General features: G+C 35.3%; 1 protein-coding gene across 5 annotated transcripts in view; it reads right to left on the bottom strand.

Annotated features, from left to right (window-relative positions):
• ZFAND6 (zinc finger, AN1-type domain 6) overlaps window positions 1–16,183 on the bottom strand; it is a 77,380-nt gene that overhangs the window by 33,347 nt on the left and 27,850 nt on the right. For 2 of the 5 annotated variants that reach the window (XM_008581303.1, XM_008581304.1), the window contains exon 2: window positions 2,377–2,537. The exons of the other annotated variants lie outside the window; for them this stretch is intronic. The gene's annotated coding sequence lies outside the window, so the exon portion shown is untranslated. The remainder of the gene's footprint in view (window positions 1–2,376; window positions 2,538–16,183) is intronic. 5 annotated transcript variants of the gene reach the window in all.

Below are 16,183 nucleotides of genomic sequence, written 5' to 3'. Positions count from 1 at the left end.
TAACTCTCTTCTTCCAAACAGCTAATGCAGAGAAAGACACGACTAGTTACAAAGTACAATATTCTAAAGAAAAACAAAATAAATTACTCAGGAGAAGTACAATTAAATCTTGACCCAGATAATGTAAGAGCATTTCATTAAGTAGAACACAATATGATTTGGTCAATAATCTGTAAAGTAAAATATAAATTTCTGGGGTTGTACCATTCAATGTAAATCAATAGTATCATAGCTAACTTGAAGTTAAGAGCCGGTCTACAAGGAGCCAGAGTTAAAAATAAAATCTTAAAGCATCTAAGGATATACATGGACTTATCATTTAGGTGATAACTTCATAAAGTTCACAACACTTCACAATGCCTGACTCTACAGCCTGTGTACTTAACCATGTTACATGGCCTTACGTAGCCCAGGATTTCCATCTTAATCATATTGCATAATACAACAGTAAAAGAAGCTAATATACATTTATAAACCTAGGTAAAATTCTGTCATAGAAGTGGGTACGAGATCAATAGAGGCCTACACTATTGTGGTCAGGTAAAGAGCAGTTCAGGACAGAAAGGATAGAACAGAGTTTTATGTATGGTTCTATCCCAGTAAAGTTAGTTAGCTTGTTAGCATTTTCTTCTAACTCCTTGAAAGAAAAGTAATATAGAACACAGAGAATCATTTCAGAGAGATAAAAGGAGAAAAGGAAATTTGGGACCAATTTATTATCGTACAATCCCCCCCCCCCCAAATCCTCTACAGTTTTTATAAAAACTTCTCTCTTTCCTATTTTGTGTCCTTTCTGTCTAATCTCATCTTAAAAATCAAAATTTCATTAGTATGTTCCAAAGGGTTCTTTCACCTTGGATTTTCTTTATTTTTGACACTAATTAAAAAAGAAAAAGGAAGGAAGAATGTTGACATTCTGTAAACAAAATAGCGGCACCAAATTAAACTTGGCTTTACAAGTCAAATACCAAATGACTGTAACTGCAGAGTTAAATCTCATATTACAAACCTTAAAACTTCGTTAAAGTGAGGCCTGTTGTCGTTAAAAAAAAGAGATTATAATTTCTCCTCTAGAGCTGCTGAAAAATTAGGAATACATAGCCTCTGCAGACTCACTCAATGCTGTATATCTACTGACCAACCCAGAAAAGAAAAGGATAGAGCAAACTGAAACCTTTGAGGTTTTCACTACTTTTGAACGCAGCTACATGTATCTCCTTCATTTCTGCCATGTACTCTTTTACTATTTTCATAAGAATATCCATATTCAATGTGTATTCTTCACATGGTTTCAAATGTCTTTTCATTCACTGTTTCTAAAGACAGTCGATACTGAATTTTCTTCCGTCAACACATTTGTGATATGAAAAAGTAAATTCATCTAAGTGCAAACATGCCATGCAAATACATTCCTTCTACTCCATGCCTCACTAAATAGTTAACAAGATTTTATACATCTTTATCTACATGCTCATCATTTTGCTTGATATGTTTTATATTTTAATCGCCCCATCTGTACAAATCATGCATTCTTCTAAATGGGGGTGGAGGGAAGACATCCAATTAAGAGTCTCACTCTTAAATCCATGAAGAAAAAAAGGGGGAAAGTAGAAAAAACAGACACTCCCCTAAATAAATTCTTAAGGTAATAATCTTTAGTAAGAGAAAAAGAGAATTTACATTCTCAAAACACTAAAAAATAAAGTTGACAAATTTAAAAGACTACATTTAGGGAACAAGAGTTCTTTATTTTGAAGTACATGCTCTCTGTGATTAAATAAAGCTATTTTTAAAAATCAAACTTTTAAAATTATTAATTATAATCTAAACTATTAAAGTATTTTCAGGAGCAATTTTCTATATAAATATCAAACATCATATTCCCAAAATACATATTTTATGGTTGTTTAGTCAAAATATTAATTTAAAAGGCTAGAATCAACTGCAAAATAAAAAGCAGTATAAAGAACTATAATCTTTTGCTTTGCAATAAAATTAGGAATGCAGATTCCAATGTTTAGAATTCTGAAAAAAGATGCAGTCACTATCTTAATTTAAAAGGCTAGAATCAACTGCAAAATAAAAAGCAGTATAAAGAACTATAATCTTTTACTTTGCAATAAAATTAGGAATGCAGATTCCAATGTTTAGAATTCTGAAAAAAGATGCAGTCACTATCGACGTTAGTTGTGCTACTGCACAAAAATATTTTATAAATAAAAACCTGCCACCCGTTCCACCCTCAGTATCCTACCCACCAGAAAAAAAAGCAGACCCTAAAAAATGTCTCATCATGCTGACTCAAGCGCATCCTCAAGCACTTTAGATTAAAAAATAATTAAGTTACTATGCCCAATTACTGAAGTCTCTACTCACACAGTTGAGGTTGATGAGCAAACAGCTGTCCTGTATCTTGAGACAGACATTAGCTTCCTGCCTTCCCTATTCTCATAAGCAGCTACTTAAAGTTTGAGTTTTATGCAAGAAAACATTTTAAAGCCTTCAGTGTTTTACTGCAGCAGACTTCAGATTCATTCCTGTAACACATTTAACATGAAACAGAGTTGAGACAGTTAAAATTTATTATGTACCACATTTTAATCATTTAAAATTTTAAGGAGTGCTTTTACTATTACAGCTATGTAAAAAGGGTTGTTGAGGTAAAATTAAGAAATAAAAATATTCTATTTGGTATCTGACACTAGTGTATAATAGAATAATATGTAACTTTAACCTATTGATTTTTCTACATCTGGCTACAGGCTGGGTGAGCAGGATTACTTTTTACAACCATTTGTACCCAAAGTAAGCAAAAGTAAGTATTTTTCTATTTTTCAAAAGTTTAGCTAATTTATTTAGAATAAACAGCCATCAACTAAAGAACACCTTTACAAATAGATAGTGGAATGCCTTCAGTGTCACAAGTATAACACTGTTATGGCTTTTGACTGGGGAGAATGAGATTCCTACCTAGTCCTGTAGTAATAGCAGGAGACATGTTTCTGAAGGTTTGTAGCACATTTCTCCACAGATTCAAATTTCTATAGAACCGCTATTACTACAGACTAATCGTTAATCAGGTGTTAGAAGGCTTGTCTGGAAAATAAAGCTGAATTCCCATAAAAATATTTTATCCTATGCAAACAGAACTTTAAACACAAATAACAAGGGAAACCCAAAAGGTTTGTAAATTAGGAAGTAACTACAAAAACAAGATAAAAATCCTTATTTCTCCATCCCATTAACAAATATAGGCAGTCATAATGATAGTCTGCACTGCAGACATAAACAGTAAAAAGACTTTCATTTAAAAGATTTAACTTTTTAAAAGTTATACTCCTAGATAAAAACGAAATACCATTTAAAAATTTGACACATAACTCTCAACAGCCCATATCCTTGTCCAATCTAGTTTTTAAATAAAAATCTAACATTATCATGTATAAACTTTAATGTATAATAGCATCTGAAAGCTTCATACAGGAGATTTTAGACTGAGATGTTTCAATGGTTTTCCTTTCCTTCTGCATTTTTTCCTACAATTACAAGTAAACTTCAGCCAAAATATGCACAACTTCAATCAAAATGTCCTAGAATACCTGATAACTACTCTTCTCCTATATGTACATTAACCGATATGTATATGTATATTAATTTTAAAAAGTATTATTTAACACTGAAATATTGCACATTTGCTATGCTATAAAAGGCAACTAAATGTTTTAGTGTTTATTGACAATAACCCAAATGTTTCTTTATCATTTACTTATATTTAACATATATATATAAAAGCTTTAAGAAATAATTAAAAATCTCACAAGAGTTGTAACTGATTAGAATCTTTCAAACAGTTAAAATATCTGTCCAAGAGTCTAACTTTGCGCATCATTAGAACTTGTCAAAACTTTCTGATTTTCACCACAAACTTAAATGAACCTGCAGTACAACATAACAACTAAAAAATAAATTTTATCAATATTGGGCTGTAAAACAGAAGCATGCTTCCTGTATAATAAAAATTAACATTTAATAAGTGCTTACAAGGTAAATAGACACCATCCTGAGAGTTTTACATGCATATGTAATCCTTATTCCACCCTAAAAGGCAGATGGTATTACTTATTACCAATTCTTTACAGATTATGGAGATGTTAGGAACTTGATTAAGATCACAGAGCTAATAAGTGGCAGAGCTAGGACTTGAAGCCAGATCTATCTGCCTCCAAAGCCTAGTGCCCTTGAATACAAAGCTGGATTTCAAGCAAACAGTGAGCCACTGTACTGAAAGATCAAACCACATCTGGAGTTAGTATCCAGAACTGAGCACCATGTTAAGTGTGATCCTGATAGATAAGCGTTATCAGGAAATCAACAGGATGGTTACAAATTCAGGAAAGCCATCGCCTATAAGAAACCACTAAGAAATGGGAGCAAGCAACCTAGAGAAAAGACAAAAAGAAACACATCTTCAAGGACTGTTAAAGAAAAAAAAAAAAAAGCACGCTCATCTCATGTGGCACAAGAGTACAGAATGTGAAACAATGTATGGAAGTCTCAATAGACAAACTCCAGTTCAACACAAAACACTTTCCCATTTTAAGGAATCCAACAGCTGGAATAGATTCCCTCCTATAGTACTGAGCTAGTGCAACTTCTGAACCTGATTAAATATGTGAATTATTACCACGATAGTAATAGTTGATTCAGACAAAATTACCACAGAATGTTAAAATTCCCTACGAATAAATGTTTTATGGGGACTGGCATATATTGAATCTCGAAGAATCTCCCCATAAATTACTTGTGACAAAGGAAAAATAATAACTTTTAAATGGAGGAACCCAACAGATATCACATTAACTCAAAGATCAAAATTATCGGGCCGGCCCGGTGGCGCACTGCTACAGTGCGCCACTTGGGAGCGCGGCGGCGCTCCCGCCGAGGGTTCGGATCCCACATACAGACCGGTTCCCGCTCACTGGCTGAGCGAGGTGCGGGCGCAGCGCCGAGGGTTGTGATCCCGTTGCCGGTCCCGGTCCGGTACGGGCGTGACACTGAGGGTTGCGATGCATTGCCGGACACGAAAAAAGACAAAAAAAAAAAAAGATCAAAATTATCACAGATAACAGGACACCAGTGGACATGTGCCTCCTGATGTGATACACTGAGAAACACACAACACATGTTAATATTCCTGCCAAAACTACATTTCCTAGGCCGGCCCGGTGGCGCACTGCTACAGTGCGCAGCTTGGGAGCGCGGTGGCGCTCCCGCCGAGGGTTCGGATCCCACATACAGACCGGCGCTCACTGGCTGAGCGAGGTGCGGGCGCAACACCGAGGGTTGTGATCCCGTTGCCGGTCCCGGTCCGGTCCCGGCGTGACACTGAGGGTTGCGATCCGTTGCCGGTCACGAAAAGTTCTAAGTATTCTGAATAACTAACAAGAGAACCAGATTTCCTATTTTATCTCCACACACACAAACTCCAATCCAACCGCAATCTAAACTGATTTATGAGTATATATTCAGTGAGTTATAAAAAACAGTGCTCTGGTTTAAAACATCAAATATGAATACCAAATGACATATGCCATTCCACTGATGACAAGGTGTGACTTGTGAGTCAGATGTCTACGTCCTCCTAACCTTGTTATTCTATTGCAATCTTCCCAAAACTACGGTGCAGTTCAAGAAAAGAGGCAAATGTCTCTAATACAGCACTGCTATTCTTCGGTGGGAATGTAGTAGCAAGTGTGACTCCTTGCTAAAAACTCTAAATTAAAGGCCAACCCCGTGGCTCACTCAGGAGAGTGTGGCGCTGGGGGCGCAGCAGCGCTCCTGCCGTGGGTTCGGATCCTACATAGGGATGGCCGGTGCGCTCACTGGCTGAGCGCGGTGCGGGCAACACCAAGCCAAGGGTTCCGATCCCCTTCGATCCCCTTACCGGTCACCAAAAAGAAAAAAAAAGAAAAAAAAAATCTCTAAATTAAGTTAAATTCTAATTATGTCAGATAGCAAAGAAGAACCAAATCAAGACCTAATGAGTGATCAATAACACATACAGAAAATATTAAAACAAAACCTCCACTCTAAACAACAAAATACCAATAAAAATCTGATGAAGCACACATTCAACACAGAACACCTAGAGAAGAAAGACAACAGAATGTTAATCACTGAGAGATTAACACACAAATGGTGACTGCATCTTATGCCATTACACGCCCCCCCACTCCTTTTTTTAAACTCACAGAGAGGCCCAAAACAGCAGTCTCTCTAATAGGAAACTCTCACAAACAATTCACACTGGGAAGGACTGGAGTGATAGAACATATCACCTAGCTCATGGAGAGGTTATGAAGGAGTCAGGATGGGAAAATATGACCTGGGAAGAATGGGATACATTTTAGCTTACTATACTAACCTGGACATATCCTACATTAGGTATCAGCAACCTATTGCACAATACTGTTACTTCAGCTAATTCCAGGCAGTGAGCCCTGTTGATGAGCAGTGGCCTTCTTTCAGGCAGGCTCTACATCAGGTTAATCTTTGTGACCCCATGGCACCTAACACTGCCTTGTTTAAAGAAGGCATTTTAATAGATTATTACAGAATGCCCAACTGCAAAATATGCAAATATGCAAAGTCTTTTTATTCCAATTCTAATCTCTGCCTTCTCTCTCATTTTTTTCAGGAAGTTGTCAAGTTCTCTACCCCTGCCAAATCTACTAGCCCTCCAACTTTTTCTAAGTATTCTGAGTCTTTTTATTCCAATTCTAATCTCTGCCTTCTCTCTCATTTTTTTCAGGAAGTTGTCAAGCTCTCTACCCCTGCCAAATCTACTAGCCCTCCAACTTTTTCTAAGTATTCTAAATACCTAACAAGAGAACCAGATTTCCTATTTTATCTCCACACATATGGGAAAGTGTTTTGTGTTGAACTGGAGTTTGTCTATTGAGACTTCCATACATTGTTTCACATTCTGTACTCTTGTGCCACATGAGATGAGCCTGCTTTTCTTTTTCTTTAACAGTCCTTGAAGATGTGTTTCTTTTTGTCTTTTCTCTAGGTTGCTTGCTCCCATTTCTTAGTGGTTTCTTATGGGAGATGGCTTTCCTGAATTTGTAACCATCCTGTTGATTTCCTGATAACGCTTATTGGAGGCAATCTCAATTTAAACTCGTTTCCTAAACGCTTCAGGTAAATGACATTATAATAAGAGGATCTGCATAACCCACAATGTGAATGAAACTTGACTAACTCAAACCTAAAATATAAGCCATTTTAAAACTAAAATCCCTAACTTAAGAAACATAGGATATGTATATGAATAAATGTATTTGTATACGTATGCATATATAACATATTTGAGAGCAGAGTGAGTTTTCAGTTTTCTTTTCTAAATTAACTCTTACACACCTACACTCTAAGGAGATTACAACATATGAGTCAGCAAACAGAGCTCATTTCACAGGCTTTCAATAAGTCATTAGTCAAATCAACATGGTTATGCAGCTGAATTTCTAGCAAATTCCTAACATATGACATTATAAATCATCAACCTTGATCTGCAGCTGCTTTTGTAGTTCCCTTTACCTAAATTGCATTAAGTCCCAACCCTGAAAGAAAGGAGGTGGTATAGAATTAAAAAAAAAAAAGGCTCCAAAACAATAAAACTGAGTATAAAGGTAAGAAATACTAGGGAGTAGGGGACAGGAAGTGTTGCACCATAGCCAAGATTCAACTAGCCCTTTAAATATGTATCATATTCTTGTAAATAAGAGTTTTAAATATGGACTATCATTTTAGGAGAGGTTTAGTTAATTGGGGGGCAGGGGGATAGATAAAAAATAAAAGAATATAATAGCTGGAAATTTAATTCCTTCCCTGAGATAAATATTAACCTTCTGGTTTAATATAGACTTTTTTATCTTCTCTACAAGAACTATGAAACATTACATTTAAAATAGAGCAAAGTTCTCACTCCTAGTTATTCACACACGTGTCCCCACAAAGGTACTGAAATGTTCACAGTGACCTTATTGAACTGGAAACAACCAAAATATTTATCAAATGGTGAATAAACAAATTGTGACATATCCACACAATGGAATATTATTCATCAATTAAAAAAATGGACTACTGATGAACACAATATGACTGAATCTCCAAATTATCATGCTAAGTAAAAGAAAAACATACAAAAAACTATGTATGATTCCATTCATATGAAATGTTAATAAAAATGTGACTATAACAGAAAAGCAGATCCAGGAACCACAGGTAGGAGGCCTGGGCAAGGAGATGGGATTACAAAGTGATACAAGGAAATTTTCTGGGGATATGGAAATGTTCTTCTTCAGGACTGTGGTGGTGGTGGTTACACAATCATATATGCCATAATTGAAACTGCATACTTAAAATTAGTGAATTTTATTTTATATAAATTTACCTCAAAAAAGCTGACTTTAAAAGATAAAATGAAACAAAGGAGTGGAAACAGTCATTTTGATTCAAAATATCACTCAAATTTAAGCCTATGCTAGGTAAAGAGTAAGCAGTAAAAGTTTGAGTTACACCAAGAAGAGGCACAAAACTGATTTTGAATTTCTGCATGTATCAGTTTTCCACTACACAACTTTTATTTTATTTTTTATATCTTAAAATAATTTTCTAAATAATTATCCTCATTTAGCTATAAGCAGAGGCAAACTTCTCTCCTTTACCACTATATCCACTTCTTACATCATTTCGATACCTTGAAAATGATTTGGTACCTTGCTTTTTTAACACACATATGTTATTTTCCAATAAGCATAAAGCATGAATTGGAGTTTAAACATTTTTATCACCAATTTCTAAAGCTGGGGGGAGAAGCTTATAATTCTGAAAAGTTCTACTAAACAATATTTGCTAGTCCTAGATTTTAAGGTGTAACTGATATTAAGTAATTTATTGCATTTCAGCAAAACTGAAATAAAAGCAGCATAGCTTATTCCTTCAATCAGGAACCATTTCTGAATGTTTCCTAATTCTTTGAAAAAGAGAGAGAAAGCAGCTTCCTCACACTTCAGATACAACTTCCTTGCTCATTCATTAAATTTATATTACAAAATAATTCATGTTTCTAAAGAATTTTCAGTTTCTCAGGTAAGAATTTTCGCTTTAAAAAAAAGTACTTCTCTTGAAAAGTTTAATAACCAATACTTAAATATAAAATCAAAAGATTAACTTATAGTAAATGGTAATTTACTATTTACTTACAGTAATAGTATTACTTATAGTAAATAGTAATTTGAAACCAAGAGACTTCTTCAGAGAACTGAAAATAAAAAGTATTTTTAAGAAAAAATATAGTTTATTTAAAATATTTTTACTTATTTACCATAAAATTAAAATGCTGAAAATAATGGCTATTTTTTAAAGAGTAGCCTTTCAATTTAAACAATTTTTCTCAATTCTATCAGTATTATGGTTATATCAATGATGCCAAGATAAAATATTCCAGGGCAAACATCTGTAATGAACCCATTCAGTCACCACTGACTATGTGTAGAGCCTTGAGGGATACAAAATGTAAGATACAAATCCTGCCTGAACGAGTTAGGTGGAAATCCTTTCTCCCCTAACCACCCACTGAGAACTTTAAATAAACTAAAATATTACTACCCACCTAATAAAAAATGTTAATATTGAATAACTGATGTTTTAAATTCCATGTTCAGTTTATTGTTGAGAATACAGTTCATTTAAAAAAAAGTTTCCAGTCACCACCAAACCAAATTTTTTCTATAAACCCTCTCTGATCATCCATCTTGATTAACAGTTATCTTGCAGATAAATACTACCTGTTGCAAGTGGAATAGATACATGTGGAGAAAACTAAACACAAAAACACCATCACTACTCAGAAACAAAGCACACTTTATATACAAGTTACATTTCTGGCTGAAGATAAATCACATAATTCAGTCCATTACATTTTGATAACACTAAATTTTAGGAGCCATCTGTCTTGCTCACCATTGTATTTCTACTATCTGGCACACCTGATAGAACAGGTGTTCTAGGTATTCAAATATTTATATAATAGATTAACACTTGATTTGCATTTATCCGCATTACAAAAGCAAACCCTTGAACACCTAATATATCAACTATGGGAAATCCAACTGCCCATACAAAAATCAAAATACCAAAGTCTTTTTCATCTTTAATTTTTAAGATCAATCAGGAATGCTTTCTTTAACAATGTAGAACATACTAATCTACTCTAAATTAGCTTCTTTCCTCCTTCCAGGACATTAGTCAGCAGTAGATTAATCTATGATAATCTAAAAATAGTATACCAGATGACAAGTCCCTGTTAAAACTTTCTAATTTGTACTATATTCTCTTCAAGAAATTAACGGCACCCATATAGGTCATTTAAGAAAAACATATCAACAAAAATGACATACAAGCACCATCACAGTAGTCCCCTTTTCATCATTAAAACTCCCTACGTGTGTATTTTCAACTCCTAATGCTAAAAAAGCACTAGCAATCTTTCTAATTTTCAAGTATCCCTTAATTAGGAAAAAAGTAGAAGCAGATTAGCTTTAAAACCACTTAGAAGTCGATCACAAGTGAATCTGCATTGATCTGGTTTCAACATTGCATAGAGATCACCTTGATAACTTAAGATTCCTATGTTAGTGATACCTGACCTATGAATGTTTGACAGGCCTAAATCAGTCATTCCAAGATGAGGCTTTTCTCTACTGTTTCTATGTGTAGTTATAAAAGCTACAAAATAAATTGCTAGGTACCATACTCTTTGAAGCCATTTAGCATCCATTTTTCCCCTTCCACCAACGGGCCCTATAATAAATAGCTCCTTAGTTATTCGTCTTAAGTCTGCTGGACGAAGTCCAACTGGCTCCAACTTTGGCCTGAACATATTGCTAAGGAAGTTAAAGTCCCAAAGACCTGGCTTTAAGTCAGCTAAAACCAAAGACCAAAGAGAGTATGATATAAAATTTCAAGAGATAAGCAAGTTTAAAAAGTTGAAGTTTTCCTGAAATAACTACTAAACTGGATTTCTCTATAACCCTTAGCTCTGTGTTTCTCAAAACCAAGGATTAACAGCACCGGAAAACTGCAAATTCCTAGACCTACTCCACACCTAATGAATCAATTTCTGGAGAGTGGGCCCAAGGATTAGCACTTACTAGCAAGCTCACAAGGGATTCTTAGATTCAAGTTTGAGAACCACTACTTTAGATACATAATGGGAAATATCACTTTTAGTTCAGAATACAGTAAGTACATATTTACAGCTGAAAAGAAAATGTAAAGGTGATAACTTCGAAATGATTTGGGTCAACTAAAATTAGGCCAAAGGCTGCATCCCCCAAAGAAATCTGTCAACAAACAATTATTTCCCACTATAAACTTTGGAGAACCACTATCTGGCATTTTAGCAAATGCTTCTTGTTGACTAGACATAACAAAATGTGTTCAGTACTAATTAATATAGTAGCTGGTAGGGACCAAGTGGTTTCCCCTTTTCACCATTTATAGGGACCAAGTGGTTTCTCCTTTTCACCATTCAGTAAGCATGATAACTAAAATAAAGGGAGTACTGACACAGAACGTTTGCTACTCAGATCTTGAGGTAAAAAATTGTAAGTAAAATTTTGAGGAGGTGGAGGTTAAGGTAGATAGGAAGAACTTATCAAGATGTTAGGTCTTGAACTAATACAGTACTCTCCTGGGTTGACGATAGTCCACTTTATATGCATCATTATAAAAAGAAAAAGAGCATAGGGCCATCTAATTTTAAGACTGCAGAATAAAATAGTTTCTCTCAAAACTCACGCAGTAACAAGGAAAAAAAGAAATAAGAACACAAACTCTATCTACAATGAAATATGACATAATTGCAACCCTGAACCACAATATATTTACAACCATATAAGTTAGTGAAAAGATGACAAATGACTTAGTAAAGGGAAGAAAAGCCAAATCTATGCAACTGGATGAAGAGAAAGGTAACATTATAGCACTAGCCATTTCCCCTACAGAAACTGTAATTGTCAGAAAAATTAAAGTTTGTATAAAGAAAATTTACATCTCCCCTCAACTCACCAAACCTACTCCTCCCCCATGAAAGGGTTCATACAGCAAACAGAAGTTTGTCAGACAAAACAGACAGAGCATGGACATAGACCTCTAAGGAAACTACAATGAGTTACCTAAGAAGAAATCTACAAATAATAAGATCAAGAAATCAATCACTTGGGAGGGGAGAAAACAGATAGGTATTTACTTGGGAAAAATAGACAGAAGAATGGAAACCATTATGTATTTCTGAAAATCTCTGTGGCAAGCACTATACTAGGCACTTGACATACTTCTCAAGATTATCAGAAGTTTAAGGAGTTACAATTTTCAGCGTGTCACATTTAAAGTATGTATAGGTATTTACTTGGGAAAAATAGACAGAAGAATGGAAACCATTATGTATTTCTGAAAATCTCCGTGGCAAGCACTATACTAGGCACTTGACATACTTCTCAAGATTATCAGAAGTTTAAGGAGTTACAATTTTCAGCGTGTCACATTTAAAGTATGTATGCAATAAAACATTTAAAGTATGTATTACTTCTCAAAATCTTAGAGACACCAATTTACTGCATTCCATTTACAGAAAATGTCTGCCACATAATCTAAGTGGCAAAGCCAGTCCTCATTGGCCTCACTCCAGTTTTGGTACTACACCTAAGGTAAAATGGAAAATCTGTGGCAGTTAGGAAAAAAAAAAACCAAAAAACAAAAAGGAAAACTATTTTTGAGAGAAAAAAATCCCTGGCTTCACTCTCTGCCTCAGTTATTTCCAGAGGGTGAAAACCCGATCCACATGAGAATACTGCCAATGCTACTCTCCCATACTTACAGAAGAGACCAAACAAGTCCTTCTTCACCAAGAGGATCTCTCAGAGAACTGAGAGTTTTTGCTTGACTTTTTTTTTTTCATAAAAGCATATATATGCAACATATGAACAAAATGTATGACTTCACAGAACAAAGTTACAATATCTATGTTTATATTATTCCAAGATGTTCACATTTTGCAGATAACAGGAATTTCTATAATTAAATCAATTTATTTTCCTGTTTTTTCTCTTTCTAAACTTTAAAACCAACTCTTATGCAAGACTTTCATCTAAAAGATGGAATGCGCATTAAGAATACACGTTTTGGGCCGGCCCGGTGGTGCACTGCTATAGTGCGCCGCTTGGGAAGCGCGGTGGCGCTCCCGCCGAGGGTTCGGATCCCACATACAGACCGGCCGCTCACTGGCTGAGCGAGGGGCGGGAGCAACACCGAGGGTTGCGATCCCGTGGCCGGTCCCGGTCCGGTACGGGCGCGACACTGAGGGTTGCGATCTGTTGCCGGTCATGAAAAAAGACAAAAAGGAAAAAAAAAAAAAAAAGAATACACGTTTTGATTAGGCAAATGTAAATTATGAAATACTTAGACCTCTTGAGATTATGATCTTTTAAAAATGCTCAGCTGTGGCTACCACCTTACAGAAACCCTGGGGTTTCTTGCTACCTACACCCTATGTACTTTTCACCTTTTTTATTCTAACTATTTAAGGAGCTAGGTCTAACAAATGACAGGCAATATACAAAATATTTTACCCGCAGTACAAAATAATTCTACCTCTTCCTATCAATCAACACTCACTCTCCTTCCTTTTCCCTTTGCTAAAAGACTGGCAGTCAGATTCACTTAACATCCAGGAGTTCTGGTTAGTAAGAAATATGTTTGTCTTTTTAAAGTTATTCATATATGTATTTTAATTTTAAGACGTAATATAAACTTGAATCAAATGGTCACAACCAGCAAGCCAGAATATTTTCTCCCTACTAACAAACACTCTAAATTATTTTAAGAGTTAAAGTACTAAAAAAATATAAAAGAACTTCTATTCCAATGTGTCAAGTGAATAATCACAGCAAATGATTTATTAATATGAGAAATAAGGTTTCTGCATTATTAGGGAGCAAAAGTTTAAATTCAAAAATGTTATCAGCTGTTAACATTAATGGTGTGTGATCTAACAGCAAGACAGAATATTTTAGTGGAAAAACATAAATCTTTGTTGGGTTGCAGCAAAGGGGCACTTAAAATTTCTATGCTGCTTCCAAGTGTGTGACCCTGTATTTTATGTATGGTAAAAAGCTGATACTTCTAAAATATTCCAGAAGTTTAGAAGGCCAATAAGAAATATTTGAAAACTGGGTTGCCCAAAGATGTACAGCTCCTGGAACTTTATTTCAAAATCCCATCACCTACTATTTGTCTTTTTATGTACATCAGCTCAGGTTTCAAAGTTCTAACTAGCAGCTCTGAGCAAATGTCTCTCAACTGTGACTCCAGCTCCGACCTTTTTCCAGGGGCTCTTTTTGCTAACTGCCTACTAGAAATTCACTTAGGTGTCTCACTGGCTCTGCCAGTAAAAAGATCATGGGATGACAGTGGTGACCAAGATAAACTAAGACAAGCTATCAGCTAAGTCAGAGTAGCAGGACAAGATAAGAACATAATTGAGAGGTCCCACGATAAATGCTTTATCAGCACTGTCTCCTCTAATCTTCACAATATCCCTTAGAGGTAGAAACTATTCAGAGATGAGGAAACTGAGGCTTAGAGAGATTGTATAACTTGCTTAGGTCAAACAGCTTGTAAGTGGTAAATCAAAGATTTGAATCTAGAGAGTATGACTCCAAAACCCAAACACCTAAACATGCTAAAACCCCAAGAAGAAATGAGTTGTAGATTCTGACAGATGAATTGTGGTCACTGATCAACTCAAGAGGCATTTCCTGAGCACTAAGTATGGGTCAGATTACGGGAAAACAAAAAAAACCAAAACATGCATCTGGGCTCAAATTCTTGTTTTACCACTTAATAACTATGTAAAATTCCTGAGCAGTATGACTTGAATAAGGAATGGTCACTACTCTCAGAAAGACAGACAAGTTAACAAGTCACAATACAATATGAAACAACACAAACATAAACAAGCAAAAGAAGTTATACAATAGAGTGATTAGCTTTCTACAGGGAAAGGAGGACTGTTTTGCTTCTGGTGGATGTTGCCTGATTAATATTTTGAATGAAGATAAAAGACATTCCAGACTAAATAAAACATGATACTATGATTACACATAGTGTGCTCACAGAACCACAAGTAGATTGATACTCCTAAAGTATAAATATCTAGGAGGTGGGAGAGTTGGCTGGATTTTAGACAATTAGAAAAATAATGAAAACATAGTTCGAGAATCCAGACAAAAGTAAAGGTCCAGGACTCAAACTAGGCTAACAGGGACTGGGTAGAAAGCAGAGCTCAGGCAGAGTTACAGGGAAAGCTATTCCACTTTCATAGTCATGGGGGTCTACAAAGATGATCATCAGCCCACGGTAAGCTGCCAGAGGGTAGAGACTTCCTCTTCACTTCAATTCAACATATATTTGAATGCTAGGTCACAACAACACAAAGGTAAATAATATATGGTCTTATCCTCTAAGGATCTCACAACTTCAGTACAAAAGGCAAATGTATTAAATTATTATAATCTGCTATGACTAGTGAGATAAGAACAGGGGTGATCAATTCTGAGTAGGTGTCTCAGGAAGATGTGGGAAGAGCACACAAGGCAGAGGCATGTAAAAGTGAAAAAAGCCATGAAATAGGATATTTGGAAAAAAATGTATTTAGTTTGTTGTGACTGAAGCATAAGGTATATGTGAAGAAGTGTTGAGATATGAAGATAAATAGATGAGCAAGGGCAAGATCATGGTGGGGCTCTATGAATAAGAAGCAGTAAAGAAAACTCCTTCAAATGTTGGGAAAGAAAGGATTCCAGAAATGCACTGTCCAATACAGTAGCCACTAGCCACTCACTGGCCAGTAGCTACTAAGCACTTGAAATGGAGCTAGTGCAACAAGGAGCTAAATTTTTAATTTCACTTTATTTTAATTAATTTAAATTTAAATAGCCACTAATGGCTACCATATTAGACAGCACTGATCTACAGCACATGTAAGGAGAATTTACCCAGGAAGAAGAATATATCTTGCACAAAGAAAATGGGGAAAATGAAGATACGGTTATTTGTA

The sequence above is a fragment of the Galeopterus variegatus genome, unplaced genomic scaffold (assembly GCF_000696425.1).
Source record: "Galeopterus variegatus unplaced genomic scaffold, G_variegatus-3.0.2 Scaffold2321, whole genome shotgun sequence".
NCBI classification, from domain to species: Eukaryota; Metazoa; Chordata; class Mammalia; order Dermoptera; family Cynocephalidae; genus Galeopterus; species Galeopterus variegatus.
Note: the sequence above shows the minus strand (reverse complement) of the source record. Positions and strands in the feature narration are given on the sequence as shown.